This window comes from Temnothorax curvispinosus, unplaced genomic scaffold (genome assembly GCF_003070985.1).
Source record: "Temnothorax curvispinosus isolate PA1 unplaced genomic scaffold, ASM307098v1 QBEX01008703.1, whole genome shotgun sequence".
NCBI classification, from domain to species: Eukaryota; Metazoa; Arthropoda; class Insecta; order Hymenoptera; family Formicidae; genus Temnothorax; species Temnothorax curvispinosus.
In genome coordinates, this window is record NW_020218483.1 from 226,665 (window position 1) to 238,325 (window position 11,661).

Here is an 11,661-nt window from a genome sequence, read left to right on the forward strand (position 1 = left end):
TTATTTTTCCAGTCTTACAAGTTTCATAGAGTTCTATATGGTGTTCTTTTTTCCATCAATGTATATATGTATAGGTATTGTAATTAGTCATATTTCTCGACTAAAAGTAAAAAAACTGATAATGATAAACATCTACTTCGAGAGAACTTTTAAATTCGAACTAATGCATATATCTATATTTTTCTTTTCTTTGATTTCTTATTTTTGTACCTATTTTCTGTGACTCGACAATATTATACGTGTTTCTTATTCTTACTACATTTAGTTTATCTTTTGCTTCCTCATAGAGGAAGCTTTGTTTTCGTAAATTCGTATACGAACCGATTGATTGCGTATAAAGTTGGCTCTAATCAACCAAATTTTATATAAAATAGGGGTAGAAGAAACTAAAGAAAAGATTGTTTTTTGAGTTTTTGATGTCAATATGTTCAGAGTGTTTTAAAACATATTGCTTTTTATCATTTTTTTCGCTTATATACTATAACCCAAGAACTAATCAACCAAATTTTTTGTAATAGTATAACAGATATTAGTCGCAATAAAGCTTATTTTGCTTGAAACTTGTACTATGGGAGCTCTTCGTGATTTTTCGTGTTTTTTCCCTTCTTTTCCAACTTATCGATCTATCACCATCATTCTCCGTCTCTCTTGTCTGTACTTCTCGTAAGACGGGTTTTCCCCTTTATCCGCAGAAGTTAGGCGCCAGTACTTACGGGCCGTTAAGCTGCAGACAGCATAAATAAATACGCGAATTCGGTTAGCCGGAAATTACGGCGAACGCCGGAGAAAGGAAGGAGACGCGGAAAAATTCCGGAAAAGGGTGAGCGCTGGGCAAACGAATTCTCGAGGGAGCGTGTGGTTTGTGCAGAAAAAAAGTCACGCGACTCTTGTGCGTTTGAAACGACACCAAAAGTAATTAATATAATAGCTATAAAACAACGTATCTAAAACGTTAAAAATAAATGTTTTAGTATCAGCAGATTTATCTGTTTTTGGTGCTAGAGAAAAAGACAAAGTTGATCCTTGTTGGTGAAAATTTTAAGACAGCAAATTATATGTTTTGATTATTGTAGCGTAGACAAATTTTAAATATAGTATAAGTGTCATGGAAAAACAATCACGTATTTAATCACGTTAAAGCTTTCTAATCACGAAGTTAATACGAGTTCCGTCCGTAATGCATCATGATCTTGCGTGATGTAAATGCATCTGCAGCGGAATGCAGTCGCGATTCTCATATTGCGCGGGACAGCCGCGATATTAGACGACGGACGATGTAAATAAAATGACGATCTGCGAGATCGATGGCACTAGACGGGCGCGGGCGGGCCAGTTCCAATGAATGCGTTCGATTGAATTTCAGTTCTCACTTACGCAATATATAGATTGATACGCGCGGTACTCGACCGGGCGTTCATCTGCAATTTCACCGAAACGGAAGCCGAATGAGCGAGCTAGCGTTGCCAATGCGCATCGGTCAGATTCTATAAACACTCACTCTGTTCTCTCGACACTCCTCTCGTGATTTCCCTCGGCGAGGTAGCTCGAACGTGTTGCACAAGCGCGAATCGGTCTTCCGGGTACGATGCAGGAGCAGATCGGAATGATTCTTAAAAGCTTAATCGCTGATAAATCAAAGATAAATGAAAGACCAAGACTTTATCTTCACGAAATATTGTAATTTTTCTTTTGATTTGATTTGATCAAAAGAAAGTAATAAATAAAATATTATTTGTATTGTGCTTTATGAAAATGTCGTAATTTAATATGAAATAATAACAAATTACTCTCTTTGGCTATTAAGCAATACTCATCCAGTGTTATTCTATATATGAATTAAAAATGTGTGGTATATAATAATTGTATCTCCCTAAATTTGATGATCGAATGAATATTAATAAGAACGTCGGCTTTCTCGATCCAATTTCACGTTTTATCTCAGCGTGTGAAGTATGAGAGGGACGTGGGATTTTTTCGTGAAATACGCAACGTACACGCAGAACAGAAGCAATTTTTTGTGTGCGTGAATGGTGGCAAAAGCGCTCTTGCAGCTTCATCAGAACTTCAGTACGTGTCTCGAGTTCGCGACTCTCTTTTCGCCGTTCTTCCAACCCTTTCTGCGATTTGGTCAGTTCTTCCCTGCCATATAAACGTGACTAACGACCAAGAAAAGGGCATGGCGTTGTCGAGGACACGCGAGAGCGGGATTTTGATATCGCCGCGACAGAAAAGCATCGTCCATTATATGTGCATGAATGTTACAAATGATAAGATGTATCCTCGAGCTCTATATTGTATTTTTAACAATATGTTATGAATAAATTCATTGAGAACACAAAGTGGTAACCGAGAAGAGGTAATCCAACATCAAGTAGCTTCGAATAGTCTCGAATGAGAAAATAAATTTTTTGCTGAAAAACATGTAATTTTAATAGTGGAGAAATAAATAAAAATTAACAACTTATTTACGTCTTTTTAAAGAACCTTACTTATTTTTATTAAGTGATTTTGGACCTTGAACGCACACATTACTTGACTTTTATATACATTTGTGTAGAGGAAGATGAAATATAATAATAACATAGTCTCAAGTCTGAAAAAACGTGGGAAAAGATACTTTGGTGAGAAGTAATTTTTGAACATTACTATATGTAATATTAGTTAATTGGCACTAAAAATTTTGCACTATTTAACTTAAATATATTATATAATATCACTTATTTTATATAAAATAATATATTTTATAATATCGTCCAGGGCACTTTCCCGTAGTAACGGCGATAACAGACAAAACTTAAAGTTTTTTTTAATAAAATCATTAATAATTTATCTTTTTTCAAATCGAATCTTTAAAAATGTACTAGAAATTATTAGTCACGTTCAGAAGAAAGTGCAAAAGTTTATTACGTGCGAGTTATGCAGTTACTGTTAATTTTTTGCATTTGTTCGGAGGAAGTTTTTTTACTGGTGAGTTTTTTTTTTATTTCGCAACGAGTATCGCGGCAACGACACTTGCGCACGTTCATGGCACAGCTGTATAAACGAATGTGCGATATAAATATCATCGTAATAAAGAAATGAAGAAATGAGGGTGGATGTTTAGGGCTGACGCGGGTGGTGCGGCGAGAAGGAGTTTAAGAATAAGTCTTGACACCGTCGTAGAAAGTGCAAGGTTATATAGATCATAGCCGGCGACAGACAGACGGATCCATCATGGATGGATGGATGGATAGCGGGCTGGTTGGATGGATGGGTACACGGTCGGAGGCTGGTCTCATAAAATATGCAGGCTGCAATCACGTCTCTTGAATGGAAAAGAGCGCGGACGAGGCTGAAAAAAGTAAAAAGGGCGAAGGGGGCGACGGTGCATAGCTGGTTCGGGGGCGGGATGATGGCGTCGTCAGAAGCGGAGGACGAAAAGGGGACGAGAGGACGCGCATCTATATACGAAGTGCAAGACCCGCAATACTGCTGAAGCTGCGAGTCCATAGCCGGATTCGCTGTGCTTGCGTTAGCAAAAAATGTTCATAACTAGCCAATCCCACTGTGTCGCATTGTGTCGACGGCTGCATTCCGTGAATTTGTGTGTGCATACGTACGTGTTTGTGTGTGTGTGTGTGTGTGTGTGTGTTCGCGCGGGTTGGATAAGTACACCCTTGGCTTATATATACGTGATACGTATTTTGGTCAAAGTCTCTTGACATCCGCGGGCACTTTACTGGTTTAAAAGTTGCGATGTACCGATGGATTCTGATAAAAAGGGAAAACATGCAGGAAAGTTTCGTTCTAGTCATTGGAAGTTAAAAAGTGGAGAAAAATAGTCGGGGATATTGCTCCTCTATCGACCACATGATAAATGGATAATTTTATCGGAGGACATACAGAGAGAGCGTTGACTGTGATTTTATGCCATAACTTTGAAATCTGAAATCTCGAAATAATTCTAAAATCATTATATGACTATAGCTTGAAAGTTGAAAAAAATATTTCATATTACGAATAATGTTTGTATTCGAAATGTACTGACTACTGCGTATACATTACTTATGAAAGGACTGCATTATCCAGGAAGCGTAGCGCAAAATTTCAACTATTGGTGAGAGTTCAAAGGGTCAATCAACTCGATAATCCCCATGCTTTGAATTTGAAAGAAACCATTTAAATTGTAAATATCTGACCCAGATTCCCGCCGAGCGTGTGAGATGCTTTATAGAATCCCTACGGTCCCTTCACCCGGATTAAAATTCATTGATTGGCTGATGTATTCGCAAAATATCACCGCCGTAATAAAGGATCCAAAATCTTCAACCATCGCCCAAAGATTAGCATAATCAAATTTTATTATTGTATTATTTTTTTACGTCGTTTATTCGGGTTATTTTAAAATTCATATATAGTTACATCATTGCATTACATCTATGCATCTCTGATTTTTTTTCCAAATGATGACGACCATATTGCCAAGATTTTTTTTTATGAAATATGAAAAAGCGCGTTAATTACGCGTGCAATTGTAAAATCGCCGAAGCTAAAATTGCATATTACATACTTTGCGTTCCATCACGCTTCTTGAATTTTGCATCGCGCGCCCATGTACACATCAGTACAATTTTCACTACAAGCCCCAAAAACTATTTGCGTGACGTGTTTAGCGTCGGGAAGCAGCATCCCTTAAAAGGCAGGGATGGTTCCGGAGGATCCGGGAAGTATGGTCGAAAGGGATTCAACCGGGGAAAAGCGTATAGGCTGGGCTGGAGTGGCACCCACTTCTCGCTGAGATATGCATGAGCTGGCTGAAGTTACGCTACAACTACGCTGCTTACATAATATAAACTCCCGCGAGGGGTCATCCTCGGCTGAGGCACCCAGACAAACCCAGTCGTAGGCGCCGTCAGACGGGGCGGCTCGACGATCACGAAGATGGGAATAAGCCATTTGATTCTTCATGCGCGATATTTTGCCGAGGATTCTCGCGATGCGGTGATTGTCGCGTTGTTGCGTTTAACATTTAATCAGATCGGATATTCGATAGTTAATAAGAATATTAAAACATAAATACGTTAGTCTAAGGATCTTAAATTGCTCAGATTAGAATCTTAACACCAGTGATATTCCTTTTCTTTCCTGTATCTCTATCACTTTTATTTTTGGCACGTTACAATCATTTTTAACGAATTTTTATTTTTATTTTAATATATGTTATATATTTTAATATAGTTTATATATTTATAAATATTTTATAAATATTTTTATTTTTAGCCATGGAAAATTAAAAAAAAAACTAAAGATTAGTGAAAAATGGAGGAAAGAAATCATTCTTCCTACTTTTGCCTCTATTTCACGTTCAATTTTCTCTTTGTTGCGTTATCAACGTTCAGCGTATCCCTTGTCCGCGTTTCGCGGGTCGAGAACGTGCCGCACAAAATTGCCGAAACACATTGATGCAGATTAAAGGACATTTATGACGGTAATAAAGTGCACGCCTTGTACATGTCCGCGAACTAAACTGCCGACGCGACAGTCCCGCGCAGTTACGACCGGCCGTCGGCGACGGCGGCGGCGCGGCGGCGGTAACGATGAGTTCTCGAGGGGTAAGTTGCCCCGAATGATGGGCAACTTTTGCCCTTTCTCCGACGGTATACACCGAGGATTTCCGACGGTTCGTTAAGTTCATATGTACACACCGTAAACACGCCACCGCCCAACTTATATGCTCCACCGGAGTGCTTCCTTCCTCCATCGCGGCGATGCGGCGACGCGGCGTCACGCTCTTATCCGTCTTCCTATCGTGGCAACTCTCGCGGCAAATATTTATCAACGCGCTGCGAGGCGCGTGTCCCGTGACGTGAGACGCGACGGATTCCCCGGTCAATATCGAATATTAATACCTCAATTACGATATATGATGTGCGACGCAACGCGATTGTTGTATCGCGACAGGATCGGCTCTAATAATGCCGTTATATCTCGCGTTAATGGACCGTTAATGCATCTTTGAGCCTGTGCTTTCGATCATATAAATTTATAATGCGTAGAATAATAATATTGGCCGCTGGAACTGTGTAGACAATCGAGGAACATAATTAGTGCAGAAAATTGAACCTTTACAAAATTATTTATCTTATATATATAATTACATATTTTATTAAAATAACAGGGAACAGGCATGTTTGATCGATATATAAAAATAATATAATTTTTATTGTGTGAAGTCAGAGAGAGAAAATAGCGAGAACCTTAATTTGCTTCATTTTTTTTTTAATATTCTTGAGATTTTCTACCATACATGTGTATCTAACGGGGAGAGATACCGAGAATTACATAACGTGATATATACGATTCGTAATCTCGTAACTGTAAATTACAATTATTACCGCTACCGCTGGGCACAAATTATGGAGATACCATTACGTATTTGCGTTTATTACTCGTCCCGCTATGCTCGTGCACGGTTGTCCGGCATTGCAGCATACCATTAATGAAAGCGATTCATGCTTTTAAGGCCGCTCTCGATAAACCGTCAGTTTGTTATCGCCAAAGTCTCAAAATATTGTATTGTTATTGCATATAAGAGTTTCCTAAACAGTTTTTTTATAAAATTTTATAAAATATATTTTACGAGATGACAAATTACGTATATACACAGTAAAAAATGTTTTGTTAAATTTAATACATTTTACATTCCCAATTTATCCATAATATTATATTAATTATATTATAATTCATTTATAATATAACTATATGTTAATTTAACGGAAGCTAAATGTGTAAATAAATAATACAAGTAATAGATGAAAAATTAACATAAAATTGTAACACATGGACGTTATCTGGAAGCAAAGTTTATGTTAAATTAACATATTTATAATGTTAAATTTAATTAAAATAAAATGTTACTTTTACATTAAATGTTAGTTTTTTTTCTTTTCTTTTACAGAAATATGTCGATTGAACAAATAAAAACTCTTATAGGAAAGTAACATAACTTTGTTTATTTTAACATATAAAATATATGTCAAAGAATTCGTGCACTTACATATAAATTGTGTTATTCTAACTCTTAGAAACGATGAATATTAACTTAATGTAGAAAGGTCAAAATAATACAATAACAATATATTACATTGACACAAGTGTATGTTAAAAATTTAACACACAAATTTCTACACGAGTAGAGATTTCAACACAAATACAAAATGTTTTTTTACCGTGTAGCAAATCTGCGACGGCATATCCTAAAACGAAATTAAGATTTAGTTTCTTACATATATTTCATTGTCTCCGTATTGAGATTGTTATGCAAAATATAACGTTGCCACCCTCTGCTTCCAGGTCGGGCGGTTGATGCCTGATGGCGCGGGCTGGAACGCAACGCTGGAGAAATCCTGCTCCAGAGTAAGTAGACTCTCTTGATTCGCGGTGGGAATAAGCATGCGGCGCGTTATATTATACATAACCGACCGCGTACGGTACCGCAATGGTTCTCAAACTGAGAAGATTTGAGACGAACGCGCGGCCGAAAAAACGCGCTAGGAAATAAAAAGGCTATAGGATTCAAGGCGGGGAAAGAGAGAAATAAAATGCACGTTACGCGCAAAAAGTATCGTTTATTTCGAAGCCACCCTCGCGCCGTTTCACACTTGGCCGTTCCACTCTCATTTCGCGTTTTTGCCCTGGGTGGATCCTTTGTGCCGAGATTTTACGAAACACCCCGCTGGCAAAAAAGGCGCTGTCGTATTTCTAAACTGCTGACAAACAAACGACACTCGATTTTTGCGATTGCGACGCGATCTGGAAACTTCGCCGGACGGGCGCCACTTCTCGCTGAGAGAGCTCGACAGGAATGGGGAGAGCGGTGCGGTAGAACTTCTCGCCGCGTCCACCGATGAATTTGAATAAAGTCGAGGGGAATACACCGACTCGAAGTTTTCTGAAGCCTGCTTCGCTCCTTGAAATCGATGTCCGTGAGCTCCGTTCTCGGGATCTTTCCTCCGACCCCTTTTTTCCCCCGCGAAGATGAAAGCCACCGTGAACCGCGCAGATGGACTCGACGAGCATAATGGAAACGTAACTTTTCTGCTCTTAAATCGAAGATTTATTAATCGAACGGGAAAACTCGATAATTCTAAAGGGGATGTCAGTGTTTTGCCAGGAATGCATTCTTTATAGTTCCACCACGTGGAATGACATTTTTTTTAAGCTTCGCTTTAATTACTTTCGGTTAGGTTAGGTTAAATTAGGTTACATTACGTTAGGTTATTACAATTTTCGGTATGAGAGCTAATGCCATCGATTACATAACGAACCGAAACGTTCGCGTTAATAAACGCGACGCAGATTGAGAATTATCTAATTCGAATGTATACGCAGATGCGATATCGCGTCGCGTAACGTAATCAACTGCGAGTTAAACTTTAATGGGCAAAATCTGCCCGGAATAACATCCACGCGGCGATTCTCCTTCGACGTCTCGTTAAAGCGAAGAGCACAACGTGTAGACAGAAGAATAATTTCGCTTTGCTTGTTACGCGAAATGACGACGGGGTCGTGGGGGCCGTATTCCGCGGTCGATTCAGTTTTGTACGTGTAATCGAGACTCTCTTTGCGACCGGTTTCCGCGAAGGATCAGAAGATTGCCTCGGTTCGTGCCGAAGAAACCGACGTATGTATCCGCGATGCTGCCCGCTGCCCGCACCGCGCCAATTAAATATGCCGGTCTTCAGGCACGATAGGGTAGACCGGAACCACGGAGCCCCGATATCTTTGACGCTCCTCGATTGGATGCTCCGACGTGATTCCGATGATGAATAATTAAGAAGCGAGCTCTGAGAAATTTTGCTGTGCCAGTGCTATTTCATCAAGATCGCCAAGCGGTATCGAGCGTTAAATTTCTTTTAGTCGCGATATCGAAATCGTATAATACGACCTTGTGAAATTGTGTGCGATGTCTCAAGTGCGTTAATAATTTCGTTTGAAACATTGCATTTTTCTGGAGAAAACCAGAGGGTAATATATACGTACACAGTTGTCGCTTGCGAAATTCAATCGCCTTCGCTTCTCATGTAAATCTCAAAATCATATTTCTGTCACTTTTCCTTTCCACTTCAAGATTGAATGGCAAAAACGCGCCGGAATAAAAATCGTATCGTATATAGCCTCTTACCGGTTCACCCTCCGCAGTTTTGCCGTCTCTCGGCTCGGAATGTAAATCGCCCGAGACTTAAAAGGGTCAGAGACGAGCGCCAGGCGAAAGGGTTGATTTCGAACACGCGCTACTTTTTTGCCGCCGTTCGTGTCGCGCATGGAAAAGTTTCTTTTGTTAGACTCGTTATGTACCCTTGCGACGTTCAAACCAACGAAAGAGAGCAAATAAAGTCCTGAAAGGTATACAACCGGGATTTTAATATTTTATAGACAGAATTTAGTTGCTGCAAAAACAACTTAATTCCTCTTTCAATATTGACATACATGTGTATGTGACGTCTCAGAATCATCGACTGTAATCTTGATCTTTTATTTAGCATCGAGTCGATTGTTCCTTAATTAAAATGTCAAGGCATCCCTGGAGTTTTTTTTAATTAGAAACGAATAAAAGGTTTTCCGCGAATTATTATTCATCTGTACTTGCACTCGTTGCATAAAAATGTCGAACTAACGTATCGACGTTCGATTTCATATCGACGTCGCGTTTTAAGACCGCGACACGACGATCCCGTTCCGTTCACGTTCGTTCTTTTTCCTCGCCAGTTTCTCTTTTGTATTGTTCCGATTACAGAGGATAGAGGCTACTTGGATGTCTCGTTAGTCGATCGCTTTGTAAAACGAGCGACTCGAAGGAAAGAACGACCGGAGACAGACGGATTTTCTTTCTTCTGCGACACCGATTAATGCGATCCACGAGCCGGATTAATTGTCATTGCTCCCGCGTAGCATAGCACAGGCATATCGTGCGTAGACCAATTAAATACTTACAGAGCTTTCAGCGGCTTGACAATCAATCGCAGATTCGGATTTAAACTGAATAACGTGTTTAGGGATTCCGGCTGTTTCTCTATACGGTATACGTTCAGTTCGCAACTATCGGCCGCGAGTCTTTTCACGTCCGTTCAGTTTCCCGCTGTTCGCTCCGTGATGCCGTCCACTGATAAAAAGCTCTCTGACGATGTATAACTCCCGCGCGAGCCGGACCGGACGGCGCCGAAGATGCGCTCTCTAAAAGATTGACTCCGGCGCGGCGCGTGCGGGATTACGAGGTATTACGAGAGACGCGCTTTGCGTCGGGCGCGCGAAAATCTGACGCTTTTCACTCCCGGATTCCTTTTCCAAGATTTTTCCTATCGTTATATATCATTCGTAACTTTTACGCGTTAAGAGACGTGGAGCTAACCGTGGATTTTCTTGACGAGAGGATTCTCGATGTTTAGTGCACATAAGGCAATATTATCTTTTTTATGTCGTTGTATTTGCGCAAATAATTAATATTTTAGTTATCTACATTAAATTTTATCACAAAAGTGATACTTATTTAGTGATATGATGATTATCACTAATTTTTTTACCTTTTTGACGATTATTACTGATTTTTCTACCTTTATACGATACGTACCGAATGGACAACACTTTAAATTTAGTAATTGATACTCCTGCAGTTGTTGGAATATTCTAATTTGATCTCATCTCCGATGTATAGGTAAAGCGTGAAATCATCAAAGTTAACTTGCATGACTAACTTAAGTACGACAATCGTAATTGCGCTTTCGACCCACTTCGTCACAATGATGTATAAAGTAAGAATCACACGATCTCTCGAATACGAAGAAACGATTGCTGACAATTGTTGAAGGAAGAATAACGTGAAAAATGTCTCCTCGCATTTTTCCACGTTCACGCTATTTACGCTCGCTATGAAAGACAGAACCATTATACAAGCCGAATGAGGAGGCCTGGAATTTCGAAAGTAGAACGAGTAATTACAATTATTCGTAGCAATTGTAATTGTTCTTCTGTGTGTCTTGCACGCGACCGAAATCTTCTCGACTCGATAATAATTGTGCCCTCGCGACGAATAGGATTGTCTGTCATTTACTATAGCTATAATAACAAGAAACTTTCCCATCATTAATCTGAAATGTCTTTAAGATAAAGTCCGACTATCCAAAATGAATAAGTTTGTAGTTTTCGATGCTTAAGTCATTTCATTCGCTGATTAAGTCTCGTTGATTAAATCATTCAGTAAGCGCGTAAATGAGGTTGCATACACGAAAGCTGGAGTTCCCCTTTCAGCACTCAGACGCATGGAGAAACTTGGATAATAGGCCTGCACATCGGGAGACGCGGCGCTACGCGATATTACACAATGTAACGTGACGTAATGGCGGCCGACCGATGGCCGGTATCTCAATGACGGATCGTTAACAGCTGATCGTAACGACCGGCGAAGCATTACCTGCGGATTCTACCTGCAATTTCACGCTTTACGCACCCGCGGCACACACCATTCTCCCGAGATTGTCGGCAATGGATCGCCGATATTGTGATGTTTCTCTAGCGTGTGTATTAGAATTGCCGGCCTTTCGCCGCCAAACCGATCTGTTATCGGCGTCATCTTTCCGCGGCTCTGACCACGTGAGTGGCAGAAATTTCCGAACTTCTTCCGCGTCG

General features: G+C 39.8%; 1 long non-coding RNA gene across 1 annotated transcript in view; it reads left to right on the forward strand.

Annotated features, from left to right (window-relative positions):
* Positions 1-7,400, forward strand: part of LOC112458113 — a 46,940-nt gene extending 39,540 nt beyond the window's left edge. The window contains exon 3 of the long non-coding RNA XR_003041184.1: positions 7,333-7,400. This is a non-coding gene — a long non-coding RNA (uncharacterized LOC112458113). The remainder of the gene's footprint in view (positions 1-7,332) is intronic.
* Positions 7,401-11,661: the final 4,261 nt, after the last annotated feature.